Source organism: Dendrobates tinctorius, unplaced genomic scaffold, assembly GCF_039654945.1.
Source record: "Dendrobates tinctorius isolate UK_male_01 unplaced genomic scaffold, ASM3965494v1 ptg000016l, whole genome shotgun sequence".
NCBI lineage: Eukaryota > Metazoa > Chordata > Amphibia > Anura > Dendrobatidae > Dendrobates > Dendrobates tinctorius.
This window is the reverse complement of record NW_027361684.1, coordinates 72,727,134-72,745,580: the sequence shown is the minus strand read 5'-3', so window position 1 is coordinate 72,745,580 and position 18,447 is coordinate 72,727,134. Positions and strand designations below refer to the sequence as shown.

The 18,447-nt window shown below is 39.9% G+C and overlaps 1 protein-coding gene across 2 annotated transcripts in view; it reads left to right on the top strand.

Annotated features, from left to right (window-relative positions):
• The window catches only part of NLGN4X (neuroligin 4 X-linked), a 488,795-nt gene that overhangs the window by 251,642 nt on the left and 218,706 nt on the right, over positions 1-18,447 (top strand). The gene's annotated exons all lie outside the window — the stretch shown is intronic.

Here is an 18,447-nt window from a genome sequence, read left to right as displayed (position 1 = left end):
GGAAGAGAGTGAAATTTCATCTCAAGATGAGGTGGAAGAATGTAAAAGTGATTCAGGAACAAAGCAGGATGGAGAAGAGACTGATACACATAAGCAAATTACAGATGCTACCTATCAGTTGGGCAAAGATGAAATGACCAAGTGGAGCAAGAAGCCACTTACAGCGCTAGCCGAAAAACCAAGCCCTGGCCAATGGTCTGCTTCTTCACGAAGTTGAATGTGGGTGGCATCAACTCACAAGTGATTTACCTCAGCAATCAACTGGAGCCACTGCATAGAAGAATTTACCCTAAAATATTGGCTACTGAACTGGGGAGTGGAGAGCTACACAGAAGAAATCTGAAGACGAGTGGAATCCCTTCTAGCCTGCAAGTCTTGCTGAAAATAATTTATCCCAAAACTGATTGAGAAAAATCCCCACCTCTCCCACCTTCCAAAACATGTAGATGCACAACCTACACCATTGAAATTGGTGGCAGAAGGATGAAAATTATGAATGGAAAAAAGTCACTATGTGATCTGCCTGCCTTGCTTCTCTTAGTGTTATAGTGTTTCTTCTGCTTAACATGTTTTCTCTGAATCTGGGTGAATAGTAATCATGTAGCAACTAAGTGCATTACCAATATTTTTTTCCTAATTTTAATATTTATTAAGTTACGTCATGAAGACTGTGGGGCATCTGATTTTATGTATTCTCTTTTAATACATCCCTTTGAAGGTCACTGATTGCATTTAGCATCCTGAAAATGAGACAATTAGATATTATAGATGGTTTTCTTACCTGTGCCTGTCAAGTGCACTGCGCTTAAACTCGACAGTGCCAGAGGTGCGCCTGCCAGAGGGTTAATATGGTTCCACAGAAAACAGAGCCACTATATGTGCATTATTTCTTAGTTGAAAAAAGCAACAATGTTCCAGCTCCTTAAAAATTCAAAATCCTTTATTGAAAAATATTCAGTAAAAACATTACTGCTCTGGGACAGATCCAATGGCAAGAAATGATGGCAAAGAAACACATTTCAATCACATACGTGATCTTTGTTCAAGCTTGAACATTGCTGCTTTTTTCTATTGGATTTCCACATCTGAACAGGACGGAGTTCCTTGCACCTGAAATCAATTCATGGTGAGCTGGCTTTTCTCTTTCGTTGTTATTTATTAGTCCCAGAAAAACTGAATATAAAATAATTTTTTTAACACCTTATTGACTTGGAATTTCTCTAAATGATGTGAAAGATAAGATCCTTGATTACTATATTTATCACTCTATCCTGTTACTCATATGCAATACAATTAATACATAATCTCACAGAAATACTTTAATTTTGATATATCAATTTTTTTGCATAAGCAATGTTTGTATTACTATAAAGTCAATGTTCCGTCATTTACAATAGAATAATGATATATTTTATAATCAAAAATATTTTTTGTATAAGATGATCTTTTATCTGTTGACAAATTAAATATCTGCCAAGGCAATCCATATGTCTAAAATATATTTTAGAAAAAGTGCGGCTCTCACCAAGTTGAAAAATATTCATAAGTCATTTATTCTACACCATGGGACATGGACAATAAATTTGTCATGCAAGTTACAGAGGCATGTGGACAGAGACAGAATGGACTACAGACATTTCACATACCAACCCTTCAATGGGTCCAGGTAAGTGAAACAGCCATATTCTATTCTGTCTCTCTCCACATGCCTCTGTAACCTTCATGTCAAATTTGTTTTCCTTGCCCCTTGGTGTAGAATAAAGGACTTATGAATATTTTTCAGCTTGGTGACTGCCGCACTTTTTCTAAAACATAGTTTAGACACTTGTTTTTTCTGCGCTGAGCACCGCACAAGATTTGAAGAACCACTATATCTCTAAGTAAAGGATCGATCATCTTCAGGTGCGGATTACATTTTTTACTGGTGCCATTTGCCTTTTTCTCAGTTTAAGCAATCAATATATCTGTAGTAATGCATAATTCTGTAGATTACCATTAGCTGAAAGCATTGAAACCTAATTTAGGTGAAAGCAATATTGCTCATTCTTAGAATATTATATAAAAAAGAATAAACATCTATCTCATTTCTATCTATCTATCTATCTAACTATCTTTATAGAATCTATAAATAGATAAGAACTAGTGATGAGCAAACGTGTTCACCACTACTCGGTGCTCACCTGAGTATCACTGTACTCGCTGTACTCGGCGAGCACTGAGCATTTCCAGGATTACTCGGCGGGAACTCAGGTCTCAATCCAGCATTAAGCTTCCAGCCGTAGGCTACAGAGCATACATTGTTAATTCATGCCCCAGTGACAACTCCAGAGTGAAGATGCAGTGCAACGGAAGCCTGGAGGAGTGGGAAGTGGGCAGGGAGCAATGAGGTAGCCTAAAAGGTGAGTAGTGAGGCAAATATGTTTTTTTTTATATATTTTCAGCCCTCTACTCTTCAAGAAGAAGGTAGACGGCTGTCATTCTGCTAAATTCATTTATTGCGAATAACAAAAAAATCCGGATTCTCCAGAATGCTGATTACTATAAAATTCAGTTATAATTCACTTTAATAAATTGACATATTTCTGCTGACAATGTATTTCATTTTTATTCTACATTCCACTTTGATGTTCTTAACACTAAATCAATATGGAGGGACAAACTATGATAGCAATTCTTTTGTAGTTGTTGTATATTTTTGGGGATGATCTTAATTTAGATAAGGTTAACATAAGAAAAAAATACTAACAAGGACCTATCATTAAGTAGTTTTGTCACCTCATTAAAAATATGTAACAGAGTCGCCTGCCTAACAGCTAGACCTGTAATAGTAGTAGACTAATAGAGGACAATCTATGTCAGACTTTTCTTTTAGGTAATACTATTGATACCTTCCAGAAAGAATTACTGGCAACTTTTACAGCATAGCTACATATTGTGAATTTTTTTTACTTGTTTCATTTCAGTTGTGATGTAACGGTACTATATTTGCCAACATTAATTTAATCACAAATGTAGCTTAAACCACTAGGTGATGGTCAATCCTATCACAAGATTTCTGGTCATAAGAATGGCTTGGCTAAACTTTAGAAAACTTCAATTAGCTATTTGACATTTGAAATTTTCAGTAACCGTAATTTTTTTTAAAATCAATGGGTCTTCTACAAATTAAGGGGCACTAGTATGTAGAACATTTAATCTCTCATGTACGACAACTTGTTACTGACTTGTGAAAGGATACTATCTTGTCTTGGGAAAAAGCATGATTGGATGACTTACAGTTAGAGTTGAGCGATACCGTCCGATACTTCAAAGTATCGTATCGGATGGTATCGGCCGATCTTTAAAAAAAGTATCGGTATCGCCGATTCCGATACCGGAAGTCCCATTCAAGTCTATGGGACTTCCGGTATCGGAATAAGAAAAACCCTTTCCTGCCCTTGTACAGCCTCTCTGGGGTCTGTACGGGCCTTTCGGGGGGCTGTGCCGGCCTGCCAGGGGGTCTGTGCAGGCTCCGGTGGTCTGTGCCGGCCTGCCGGTGGTCTGTGCAGGCTCCGGGGGGCTGTGCCGGCCTGCCGGGGGGCTGTGCCGGCCTGCCGGGGGGCTGTGCCGGCCTGCCGGGGGGCTGTGCCGGCCTGCCGGGGGGGCTGTGCCGGCCTGCCGGTGGTCTGTGCAGGCTCCGGGGGTCTGTGCAGGCATCGTCCGATGGGACTACAAGTCCCATCGGGCGATGCCTGCTACCATGACAGTGATTGACACATTAGCCAATGATGGGACAGTAGTAGTCCCATCATCCGGCTAATGTGTTAAATGTAAAAAAAAAAAAAAAAATTACATGCTACATACATACAACATGCATACTACATACATGCTACATTCATACTACATACTACATACATGCTACATTCATACTACATGCAACATACATACTACATATATACTACATGCATGCTACATACATACTGCATGCTACATACATACCACATATATACTACATACATACTACATGCATGCTACATGCATGCTACATGCTACATACATAACACATATATACTACATGCATGCTACATACATACTACATGCTACATACTACATATATACTACATGCATGCTACATACTACATGCTACATACATACTACATATATACTACATGCATGCTACATACATACTGCATGCTACATGCATGCTACATACATACTACATACATACTACATGCTACATACATACTACATATATACTACATACATACTACATACATACTACATGCATGCTACATGCATGCTACATGCATGCTACATGCATACCACATACATAACACATATATACTGCATGCATGCTACATACATACTGCATGCTACATACATACCATATACATACTACATGCATGCTACATACATACTACATGCATGCTACATACATACTACATGCTACATACATACTACATATATACTACATGCATGCTACATACATACTACATGCTACATACATACTACATATATACTACATACATACAATACATTCATACAATACATACATAGACATACAGTACATATAACATAGAGTAACATACTTACCAATACTTGTCACATTGTTCCCCGAAGCCATTGTCTTTCCGGAATAAATATTAACATAACAAACCACAAAAATACTCACCCACGATCCGAAGCAGTCCACGAGTGTGTCCCACGACGATCTTGGGTAGAGAACGGCAGCATCAGATGATGCTGCCGTTCTCTACGGGCTGCAGGAATCCAATGACGGAAGGTAGGTATCCTTCCGCACTGTATTCCTCCGCCACTTAAAAAAAAAAAAAGTCCCTAGTCTCACTTTATGCCATTGCTGTGTGGGAAATTCCCACGCAGCAATGGCATAAAGTGAGACTAGGGACTTTTTTTTTTTTTAAGTGGCGGAGGAATACAGTGCGGAAGGATACCTACCTTCCGTCATTGGATTCCTGCAGCCCGTAGAGAACGGCAGCATCATCTGATGCTGCAGTTCTCTACCCAAGATCGTCGTGGGACACACTCGTGGACTGCTTCGGATCGTGGGTGAGTATTTTTGTGGTTTGTTATGTTAATATTTATTCCGGAAAGACAATGGCTTCGGGGAACAATGTGACAAGTATTGGTAAGTATGTTACTCTATGTTATATGTACTGTATGTCTATGTATGTATTGTATGAATGTATTGTATGTATGTAGTATATATGTGGTATGTATGTAGCATGTAGTATGTATGTAGTATGTATGTAGCATGCATGTAGCATGTAGTATGTATGTAGCATGCATGTAGTATATATGTAGCATGTATGTAGTATGTATGTGGTATGTATGTAGCATGTGGTATGTATGTAGCATGCATGTAGTATATATGTAGTATGTATGTAGCATGTAGTATGTATGTAGTATGTATGTGGTATGTATGTAGCATGTAGTATGTATGTAGCATGCAGTATGTATGTAGCATGTATGTAGTATGTATGTAGTATATATGTAGTATGTATGTAGCATGTAGTATGTATGTAGCATGCATGTAGTATATATGTAGTATGTATGTAGTATGTATGTAGTATGTATGTAGCATGCAGTATGTATGTAGCATGTATGTAGTATGTATGTAGTATATATGTAGTATGTATGTAGCATGCATGTAGTATGTATGTAGCATGTATGTAGTATGTATGTAGTATATATGTAGTATGTATGTAGCATGTAGTATGTATGTAGCATGCATGTAGTATGTATGTAGTATTTTTTTTTTTATTTTTTTTTTTAACATTTAACACATTAGCCGGATGATGGGACTACTACTGTCCCATCATTGGCTAATGTGTCAATCACTGTCATGGTAGCAGGCATCGCCCGATGGGACTTGTAGTCCCATCGGACGATGCTTGCACAGACCCCCGGACATCAGCACAGCCCCCCGGCAGGCCGGCACAGCCCCCCGGCAGGCCGGTACAGACCCCCACAGGGTGCACAGACCACCGGCAGGCCGGCACAGCCCCCCGGCAGGCCGGCAGAGACCCCGGGCAGTCCACACAGCCCCCCGGCAGGCCGGCACAGCCGCCCGGCAGGCCGGCAGAGACCCCCGGAAGGCCCGAAATGACGGCGCATCATGATGCGCACACACCGCGCATCATGATGACGTCAGGCCGTCAATCAACTGAACTTCCGATTCCGATGCCGAATTCCGATATTGAAAAAATATCGGAAGTCGGTATCGGAATTCCGATACAGCAAGTATCGGCCGATACCCGATACTTGCGGTACCGGAATGCTCAACACTACTTACAGTATCTTCATTATGATGCATTGGTGCTGTACTGAGTAAAGGAATCAGCTTTTTTAAGTTAGGATAATCCTGTCTAGCTTTCTGATAGCTCAGTAACGATACCTATAACTTTTTTGCACACTTTTGCATGATAAAGCCTGGTAGAGCATCTACAACTATGCAATATATATTTGTAGTTTGCTTGAACTGTTCAGTATGATTTTTAATAGAATATCTATTTTATATGTAATTCTTATATTTTAAAATGTAAGCAATGGTATTATAAAAAATATTTTTTAATATATATATATATATATATATATAAATATATATGTATATATATATATATATGTATATGTAATATATAAAGCTCAATGTTGGTGTGTATGTATGTATGTATGTATGTCCGGGATTGGCATCTGCACCGTCGCAGCTACAGCCACAATATTTGGCACAGTCACATGTCTGGACCCTGAGAGCGTCATTGGCTATGTTGTGAGCTGAAAGTTTAACCCCACGCGTTCCAATTCACCAAACAATTTTACCCCTATCTACATGGGGAAAAAGTGAAAGGAAAAGTGTTGGAGGCAAAATCACAGCTGCCAGATGTGAACAAGGGGGACTTAAAGAATGAGAGCGATGGCGCCAAAGAGTATATACCGTACAGTTGCTAAGGTGGGGCCCTGACATGGGATACTCACCACACACAGGGATATGAACACACACACAAAATGCGCCACACACTACCACGTGCTTCAACACATATACCACCCTCAGCACACATTTCACCACACATGCACCAACCTCGCCACATAAAAGTTGAAACACAAAAGTCGCCACTCAAAACTCGCCACGCTGTCCTAGAGCTGTTTAAAAGATGAAAAATGAGCTGTGATTAGTTGCTATCAGCAACAGTTTTCTTTGTAGACAGTTGTGGTAACTGAGGCCTATTATTCTTATCATTTCTATTGTGTTATCGTCATCCTGTAAAGCTGGAAATATCACAATTTGTTACCGTGCCAACACAGACCACCTTCTGACACAGACTGCAGGGGGAGCCCAGTATCACACAGGATAGGATTATATACATGGCTCAGCAGTCAGTATCACACAGGATAGGATTAGAAACACAGCTCAGCAGTCAGTATCACACAGGAGAGGTTTAGACACATGGTTCAGCAGGCAGTATCACACAGGATAGGATTAGATACACAGCTCAGCAGTCAGTATCACACAGGATAGGATTAGATACACGGCTCAGCAGTCAGTATCAGACAGAATAGGATTAAATACACTGCTCAGCAGTCAGTATCACACAGGATAGATATAGATACATGGCTCAGCATACAGTATCACACAGGATAGGATTAGATACGCAGCTCAGCACACAGTATCACACAGAATAGTATTACATACACGGCTCAGCAGACAGTATCACACAGAATAGGATTAGATACACGGCTCAGCAGTCAGTATCACACAGGATAGGATGAGATGCACATTTTTTTTGTGCAATATAATCATTATAATTTGTTATAACTAACCACAGTTGGTTACTATGCCCAGGCAATGCCGTGCTCTTCAGCTAGTCTAATATCTAAAGCTCAATGTGTGTGTGTGTGTGTGTGTATGTTTGCATGTATGTGTGTATGTCCAGGATTGGCATCTGCACCGTTGCAGCTACAGCCACAAAATTTTGCACGCGCGTTACAGGCACCAATTACGGCTCATCAGGTAGTTGTTCCATTCCCTGATCCTCACTTTGTGGTTTCCACGCATCCAGTGTGGTCTTTGTTGGACACATTTTGGCATTTTTTATCCATTGTGCACTTGTTTTTTCACATATTTTTGTCATGCATTGACATTTTTTGTCACATCATTTGGGCATTATTAAATATTTTTCATTTTTTATTATTTTTCACCTTTTTTTAATTATTTTTATTTTCCTTTTCTCTTTACCACTTTATTGAATTCTTTGGGGGTTTCCATACAAATATACAACTATTACCTCTTTATTATTGAGCCTGTTTTTACATGGTTATTTATTAAGCTCTATGCTATAGCATATCACATTATTATACCATGTATACAGTTGTGATGCCTTTCTTTTTAATTGTCTAATGTGTACACCCATATTTTAATAAAGGGTATTTTAATTATTTTTGCGTGGTGTTGCATATATTCTATTTACATCCATTTGTCACCTTGCCGGTTTTTTCCCCCATATTCAGTGTGCATAGTCACTTTTCCCGGATGGTCTGCCATCCACTGTTTCAGAGGGGTGGTTCCAATTTGTATTTTATTATACTTTATTATATTTCTTTATTAATTATTAAATTTATCCAGGTTATCACCCTCACTGTTTTAATTGCATTTGACAAAGCAAATGTCATCTGCATCTGTGTCAGAAAAGGACCATGCACTGCAAGTCCTGGGAGCGCCCATTTTGGGTTTTGGAAGAGGAATGCTCCTAACAGGTGCTGAAGTGGAGGCTACAGGCAACCATGTCTGCCCCCTCCCTCTCCCTCCTGTTTTGGCCATACGGAGAATCTCTTCCTCAGAGCTGCTCCCACCACCTTCCTGTTCCTCACGCCATGATGGGTCAAGGACCTCATCATCTACACTCCCCTCTTCAAACACCTGATTCTCCTGGGTAGTCTCGCCAGCATAGTACGCACCAGAAAGTGGCACCTGAGTCTCATCATCTCATGCGTACTGAGGTGTGCTGACCATAGGCACTGGCCCACCCGCCTCTTCAGATTCAGAGGGACAAAGCAGTTGCGTATCACTGCATACTCCCTCTTCTTCGCATTCTAGAATGCTGCTTGGCTGGCCCCATGTTTTCAAGCCAAGAGATTCAGAGAACAGAAGTAGAGATGGCTCCTGTCCAGGACTCTCTGACTGCCTGGGTAATTTGGCAGGTGGTGAAGAGACAGATGGTTGCTCTTCAGTGCTCTGGCCCTGAGAGGATGTGGAAGTAATTGAAGTCGATGCATTAGCTGCCATCCATCCGACAATGGCTTCAATTTGTTCGTCCCGCTGCAGTTGGGTACGGCGAGGTCCTACAAAGCTGCGCATAAAGGACTGTTGCCTGGTAAAACTGGGGGATGCTGACTCACTGGTGCCTGCAGCAGGCACAGAATCCCCACATCCTCTCCCTGCTGAAACTCCATGCCCACGACCACGTGCCTTACTCCCTGTCTTCTTCATCTTGGTAGACTGATAAAGATAGGCAGAAAAGTACAAAGGGGGGCTTAGTGTGCTTATTCCTGAACAGCTGCTAACAGGTATAAGAAACACTAATTTTATAAAGTGTGTGGACTACACTTTAATATGAGCTAATGTGGCCTACACAACTGTCAAGTGGAGTGTTTGGTGAACTTTATTTACGTGTTTTTTTTTTTAAAAAAGCAAAAAGGATGTGACCAAAGATGTGAAAGCGATAGTATCACATCTTTTTGGAGCTATTACAATGCAGGAAGGTAACCTACAATGCAATAGATGAGGCTCCAAAAAATAGGCTAATACTAATCTGGCTGCGGCTGCAGGGCACAAGCCAGAAAAAAGGCTCCTCTATCTACTCCTATATAGTGTTTGCAACCAACCAATGTAGGTGGATACGGATGGAAGCACACTAATAGGAGAAAAAAAATCAGGAAAAATGAGCTGCAATAAAACAAAAAAGGACTATGTATGAGGCAGTAACGCGCGCTGAACCGACTACAACCAGAGGTGGCTGCAGAACACACTACAACGTGAGCTGCACTCACACACAGAGACCTCACAGACAGCCGTGAACAGTGCAGAGAACTGGGCACTAGCACTGAAAGGCTGCAGAAAGACTCCGCTGTCTACTCCTATAGTGTTTGCAACCAATGTAGATGGATACGGATGGATGCACACTAATAGGAGAATTAATGAAAAATGAGCAGCAATAAAACAAAAATAAATGTGTATGAGGCAGTGACGCATGCTGAGTGGCCTACAACCAGAGGTGGCTGCAGGACACACTACAGCGTGAGCTGCAATCACACAGACCTGCCAGACAGCTGTGAACAGCGCTGCAATTCAAAAGAAAGCTACAGTGATTGATAATGTAGCCTGGGTAAAGCACAATATTATATAGCAAATCACTATCTCTAACTGTCTTTCAGAGTCTTGAACAACAGCTTGTCCCTAACTGAATTCACAGCAGAGTGAACCCTAAATGGCGGCGGCAGCTTTTATAGTGCATCATGACATCATTTCAGCAGCCAATCACAGCCATGCCATTAGTTGACATGCCTACAGTCATGGCCAAAAGTTTTGAGAATGACACAAATATTATATTTTCACATCATCTGCTGGCCTCTGGTTTTTATGTGTGTTTGTCAGATGTTTTTATCACATACAGAAATATAATTGCAATCATATTATGAGTAGCAAAAGGTTATATTGACAGTTAGAATGAGTTAATGCAGCAAGTCAATATTTGCAGTGTTGACCCTTCTTCTTCAGGACCTCAGCAATTCTCCCTGGCATGCTCTTAATCATCTTCTGGATCAAATCCTGACTGATAGCAGTCCATTCTTGCAAAATCAATGCTTTTATTTTGTCTGAATTTGAAGGTTTTTGTTTGTCCACCCGTCTCTTGATGATTGACCACAAGTTCTCAATGGGATTAAGATCTGGGGAGTTTCCAGGCCATGGTCCCAAAATCTCTATGTTTTGTTCGCTGAGCCATTTAGTTATCACCTTTGCTTTATGGCAAGGTGCTCCATCATGTTGAAAAAGGCATTGTTGATCACCAAAGTGCTCTTGGACGGTTGGGAGAAGCTGCTCTTGGAGGACATTCTGGTACCATTCTTTATTCATGGCTGTGTTTTTAGGCAAGACTGAGAGAGAGCCCATTCCCTTGGCTGAGAAGCAACCCCACACATGAATGGTTTCAGGATGCTTGACAGTTGGCATGAGACAAGACTGATGGTAGCGCTCACCTGGTCTTCTCCGAATAAGCCATTTTCCAGATGTCCCAAACAATCGAAAAGGGGATTCATCAGAGAAAATGACTTTACCCCAGTCCTCAGCAGTCCACTCCCTGTACCTCTTGCAGAATATCAGTCTGTCCATGATTTTTTTCCTGGAGAGAAGTGGCTTCTTTGCTGCCCTCCTTGAGACCAGGCCTTGCTCCAAGAGTCTCCGCCTCACAGTGCGTGCAGATGCACTCACACCTGCCTGCTGCCATTCCTGAGCAAGCTCTGCACTGCTGGTAGCCCGATCCCGCAGCTGAAACACTTTTCAGAAACGGTCCTGGCGCTTGCTGGTCTTTCTTGGGCGCCCTGGAGCCTTTTTGGCAACAAGGGAACCTCTCTCCTTGAAGTTCTTGATGATGCGATAGATTGTTGACTGAGGTGCAATCTTTCTAGCTGCGATACTCTTCCCTGTTAGGCCATTTTTGTGCAGTGCAATGATGACTGCACGTGTTTCTTTAGAGATAACCATGGTTAACAGAAGAGAAACAATGATGCCAAGCACCAGCCTCCTTTTAAAGTGTCCAGTGGTGTCATTCTTACTTAATCATGACAGATCGATCTCCAGCCCTGTCCTCATCAACACCCACACCTGAGTTAATGGAGCAATCACTGAAACGATGTTAGCTGGTCCTTTTAAGGCAGGGCTGCAATGATGTTGAAATGTGTTTTGGGGGATAAAGTTAATTTTCTAGGCAAATATTGACTTTGCAAGTAATTGCTGTTAAGCTGATCACTCTTTATAACATTCTGGAGTATATGCAAATTGCCATTAGAAAAAATGAAGCAGTAGACTTTGTAAAAATTAATATTTGTGTCATTCTCAAAACTTTTGGCCATGACTGTAGTCTCCCCAGATCAGAGTTGAGAGACTAAATAATACATATGGGAGATCATTAGTTTTTCTGGCAATTTAACTTTTAAGCCTCTGTATCACAGCCACTTCCCCCATTTAAAGTACTTTGAAACTTCCACTAATACCATATGTAACGGGGTCTTCTGTGCTTAAATACCTCTTAAATTACCACCCCATGTTTCAGGAGGTCCACTCTGCTTTTCCTCACTTCTAGATGAATGATGCTGGCTCGAAAGGCTTTGTAACATGGGAACATATAAAAGATCACTGCTTCTCCGCGTATTTCCAGTGTGACAACATTTTACTCACCTGTCTCAGAATATATATACATACTGAGGACAGGACAATCAATATGTGGCAGGCTAGTAGTAGTAACAGGCTCCAATTAAGACGCCAGACGTACATTACAATATCCGCATGTGGCCGGTGATCCCCGATCATTTACTGTGGGATTTACAAAGGTGGGGGGAGGTCAGAAGTGGGATATCTCGTTTACCTCTGCCCAGGGGTCGCAGCCGGTCGGTTGCTGCATTAGGAGTATGCATCTCACATTGCACCTATCATACATGCATCTCATATTCGGGGTGCTGCGGGGTTCTGTAGCACGGCTCCCCTTTTCAGCAACGCAATCGGCATACACAGTCTGATCCTTAACACATCGACTTGGGGATGACCAAAGTCTATTTAGTTGGTACAAATTCTGTTTGTCGACTTAGTCCATCGGCGTTACCATTTTGTTTGCCAGGTTTGTAGAGGATGGTGAAGTCTAGAGGTTGTAGGGCTAAACTCCACTGCAGTAATCAATATGTGGTGGGCTAGTAGTAGATAACGGGCTCCAACTAAGACACCAGACGTACATTACAATAGCCGCAGGTGGCGGCGACCCCCGATCATTTACCGTGGGATTTGCAAAGGTGGGGGGAGGTCAGAAGTGGGATATCTCATTTACCTCTGCCCAGGGGTCGCAGCCGGTTGGTTGCTGCATTAGGGGTATGCATCTTACATTGCACCTATCATACATGCATCTCCTAATAGGGGTGCTGGGGGGTTCTGTAACACCATTCCCCAATTAAGCTATAGTTGACTAAATTATATTATATAGGCAGGGACATCAGTCTCTTTTGAGGCCTGGAAATATTCTGGTCATGGCTCAGGTAGTGATGTCCGGACTTTGTGCCCTTTTGCCCACTTGCACAGGACTTTCCCAGACCTTATCAGGGGCAGAAGCCCCAGCACATTTGGTAATTTAAACTCTCATGGCAGCGATAAAAAAAGATGCAGTGAGAGCCTAATGGATGACAGTGAGGAGTGAAGGGGTCAAAGAGGTGAGCTATAAGATGAGTTTAAGGATTTTTTATTATTTTTTACATGTTACATTGGGAGTAGCACACCCCTATTCAAATTAATCCCCGGTCATCACTACATGAACTTGGTAGTCCCATACTCCTGACTCGGCGAGTTTTTCAAATCATTGTATACACTGATGGTTGTTTATATGTTTATTCTATTGGGATTGACCTTTGGGTCATAAAACACACTATACCTGTTGCTATCATTTATCATATGTGTATTGACTTTCATTAGGACATTTATGATTGAATTATTGCCAGTCTAACACTGCCAGGATTTATTGATTCTATTTGTTGGTCAAATACAGTTTTATATGTTAAATCTTGTTTGTTTGGCATTGCACTGTATTGCACTTTAGTCTGGTAAGCCTTTTTGGGATATTTATTTTATATTTAATATTGAAAGCTATGTTTCATACTACCACTCCTGCTATTATTCTACTGACCCCTAGTGGTACATTTATTCTCTATCCATTGCTTTTGGCTTCTATTTTGATTGCTCTACTCCTTGCCTAAAAAGTTATTGTTTGACCATCTGATGCAGGTTAAGCATATGTACATTCATTTATTCCTAAGTGTTTGACTATCCAAAAAAGTTTTTGTGCCTTTAATGCCTTGCATTTTTGATATCCTTGTTGTCTACTTGAAAAAAAATAGAGGTGATGCAACATTGCTCATCTTTTCAAATACCAATATTTTATATAGTTTCATAGACAGAAAATAATGCTGTAATTTGAATATATTTAGTCAACAGTTCAAATAGAATTATGATTTTCAGCTGAAACATGAATGTATTTATTGAATTAATATACAAATTGTTTGTGATATTGTTTTTCAGATTATTACGCAATTATCTATGTTTAGACATGAACAAATCTTTTAAATTTCTAATTTTCCTGCAATACCAAGTTTTTCCAAAATTGTGTTCTGCAGCCAATCAACTTATGACTAGTAATGAGCGAATCCATGGATGTTCGGGTCTGGTGGATACGGCAGGATAATTAAAAAAAGTTTTGTTCTGGTAGCAGAACAGTACACAAACCCAAACTCGGACAGGGAGCCTGAACATCCAGCATTTGCCACGTTGTTTTCTGTTTGACAGGATGGCAAACACTGCTTTTGATCAGTGGTAAGATCATTACCACTGGTAAGAGTGACGCAGCTCCCACACTCTTAGATGATAGCGTGAGCTGGCAGCTGTGAATGAAGGTAAAAAAATGTACTTTTTTCACAGGCATCTGCAGATGGAACTAATAATAACAATGAAAGCAGGTGCGGCTGATGGGAGTATTCATCAGCCAGCACCTAGGCTATAAAAAAATAATAAAAAAAATACATGAGTTCCCCTGTATATTTGATAAACAGCCAGGCAAATCAGTCAGCTGTGTTCTGCAACTCTAAGCTGTCAGCTTTAGCAAGGTTGGCTATGAAGAATAGAGTGGTCCCCATGCTATTTTTAATTATTTATTTAATTAATTTAAAAAATGGATCCCTCAATTTCTGACAACCAGGCAAGCTAAAGCAGACAGCAGAGGGATGGTATAAAATTCTGAGCTCTCCTAGGATGGAATCCAACTCATTTTAAGCTCTTTCATGAAAACACATCCTTAATAATTTTAAACTGATCTCAATTCATGTGTATAATTATTGTGCAAATGTAGGGTAACTTTTCTTCACTGCTGTTCTCTTCCAAACTCTCTGCAAAGATTATTGTGTTTTATGACTTCATCTTTCTATTTCTATTGCTAAGATATGATCTCTGATGCCTTTTCACTATAAAAAAAATCACAAAGAGGCTGGTACCTTTCTTGTCTCTGCTTTTATAATTGCTATATTAGTCTCTCCTGATTGACTGTGCTACACCATGTAATGTAATAGCTGCAAAGCTAGGAGCAGGAGTACAGAGCTCAACGCTATGTGATGTTTCTCTGGTTGATGAAATCTTCTCTAATGTAAAAAAATGGTGGTGCTATCTTAGGCAATGCATGTGAATCAAATAATGAAGTGTTCAAATTTGCAAGATTCAGGTAATTTCTAAAAATTCAACACAAATTTGATTTGTATCAAAATAATTTGCTCATCTCTACTTATGCTCCATCGATACAATTAAATAGACAAAAAATCCAATGAAGAAAATGTATGATTAGGTATATTTTAGATTTCAAAACTATACATTTTTTAATTATTTGAATAGTTAAGCAAATATTTTATTTTAAATATCATACTGATGAAAGAGCAAAATTTTAGTGTTGATAGTACTTTCAGACTTTCAGTATGCAATTGCCTACAAGTGCACAAGGATAAAAAAAGACAATAAGGATTGAAATTTAGGTTGACCTCCAATTTAAAATGTAGTAAGAACCTGCTCAGATTATAAACTTTACACCTGCTCCAATATTATCAAAGTGGAAAATGCACTTGTAAATAATGTTGAAAAAATCATGATTTAGGAAAGATATATATCTCTGTACTGTGTTAGCATGTTGTATTAGTCATCCTGATAAAGAGACCTGAGTAGTCTCAAAGCTTGCAATTTTTTTTACCATCTTTTCAGTTAGACATTGAAAGGTATCAACCACTGAGGACTCTCAAGCAGTAACTGAAAACATAGTAAAACAGAATTATCAGTAGTGTATAAATGCTGAGGTACCAATTAATCAATGCTATTATTTTGAAAGTCTATCTTGATTCAGGGTGTGCTAGAGTAAGAAGCATTACATTTATGATGATAATTCCACTAGTGTTAAGCTAGCATGCTTGGATATCATGTTAGCTGTTAGACTGCCGCAACACATACTGAGATTGGCTAACAAACAGGCAATCACATTCCCCACATGTGTTGTGGCTGTTTAACAGCCTCGAAATATGCAGCTACGGGTACTCAAATATATTATTCGTGCATGCCCAAGATCCAGAGCATGCTTGGATAACACGATATCCAAGCATGCTTGCTCATCATTAATTTCCACTTTTTAATTAATTTTAGGTAATTTTCAGGTGTTGTAAACCAGAATCAGAAATATACTTCAGTCATTGACTGCACTAGATTTTTCTTTAAATTATGCCTATTTAATTATGTCATTTATGATAATTTTTGGGGGGCTTTGCTTGGTGTCAACTCTCTCCCTTAATTCTGCCCGTTCATTAAAACTTTGGAGGAGCTGGATTGAAAAAGCAAAGAGTCACAACATTCTTTCAAGGCTATGCATTGTTCAAAACATTTCAAAGTTTTATAGCAGATTTTGGTGCAAACTAGTTGATAAATTTTCCCTTATGAGTATGAAAAATAGCAAGTAAGTGAAAAAATGAAAAAGAGAAGGCAAAAAAGTAGTAGATATTTCAAAATGTCCATTAATGACAATGCTCCACTGAATGCTGTCCCATTTGCACCCGCTGTAAGGGCCCTGTCACACATAGCGATTAACCATTGATCCCGACAATGATATGAACTTGTCAGGATTGGTGGTGTGTTGCTACATGATCGCTGGTGAGCTGCCAAACAGGCAGCTTCACCAGCGATCAGCACCAGCGACGACGAGCGCGCACGTCGTTGTGTACCTAGTTACCAGCATGCTTGTGCAGGGAGCTGGTAACCAAGGTAAACAGCGGGTTTCTAAGCGCTGCACGGTGCTTATAAACCTGCTGTTTACCTTGGTTACCAACTCCCTGCACCAACGCGTTGGTAACTAAGGTACACAGCGGGTTTCTAAGCACCGCGCGGCGCTTAGAAACCCACTCTTTACTTTGGTTACCAGCTCCTGCTCACTGATCGCTGGTCTCCTGCCTGCCACACACAGTGATGCGTGCTGGCCAGTGGGAGACCAATGATCAAAAAAATGTCCAGGGCTTTCCACAACGATCAGTGATACCGGCAGAGGGCCGGTCGCTGATAGGTGTCACACAGAGCGATCTCGCTGGTGAGATCGCTGTTGCGTCACATAACTTGTGACTCAGCAGCGATCTCGCTAGAGAGATCGCTGTGTGGGACAGGGGCTTAATACTAGCATGGAAAACAATGGGTTATCAGCTGTACAGAGTGGAATAAAATCTACTTAGTCACTCTCAGCTAAACATTAATAAGCTGGTTTTACTTCTTTGAAATTTGCATTCTGAAAATGGTACAGGTTGGCTTAAAAGCTTTGTTTATTTAAAGTGCAAAAGATTTAGAGTTGGCACAAGCTTATGGCAAATTTCTGAAGAACAGTATGAAAAGAAACTAGAATTAATAGGAGATTTCTAATCTCTGAAATGATTTTTTTCCAAGGAGCAATGAGCACAAATTTAATTTTAGAAAAGTTCATTTAACAACATCTCAGTGGTTAGTTTTGAGAAATTTTCTTCCTCAAACTCTATTCATCATGGTCCAAGCTAATACCTTAAAAAGAAAGAAAAAAATTCTCATGTTTATTTCTGCTTAATATGTAAAGTGGTTACACAGAAGGGGATATGAGATAACAGTTCTATTTCAATTAGTTGTGGATGACTGCATTGTTTTCAAAGGAATTTGCATCAGTACATTTTTCAATTGCAAAGTACCTTCAGCTATTAAATTAAAGAAACTACAGGTGACTGACAAACATTTAATTTTTAGTCTAAAAAAACAGGAATACATATTTTTGTTATCAAAAAATCTCAAAGGGTTTCTTTTTCAGTTATCTTTCCCTATTTTTAAATAAACAAATATTTTTTAAGTTTAACCCCTTAAGAACCAGTTGTATTTCCGATTTTGCATTTCCATTTTTTGCTGCCCTTCTTCCCATGGTCATAACTTTTTTATTTTTCCATCAATATGGCAATGTAAAGGCTTGTTTTTGTGGGCCGAGTTGTACTTTTGAATAGCACCATTGATTTTACTATATCATGTACTGGAAAACAGTAAAAAAAAATTCAAAATGCTGTGAAATTGCAAAAAAAGTGCAATTCCACAAATTTTTTTTCAATTTTTTTTACCATGTTCACTAA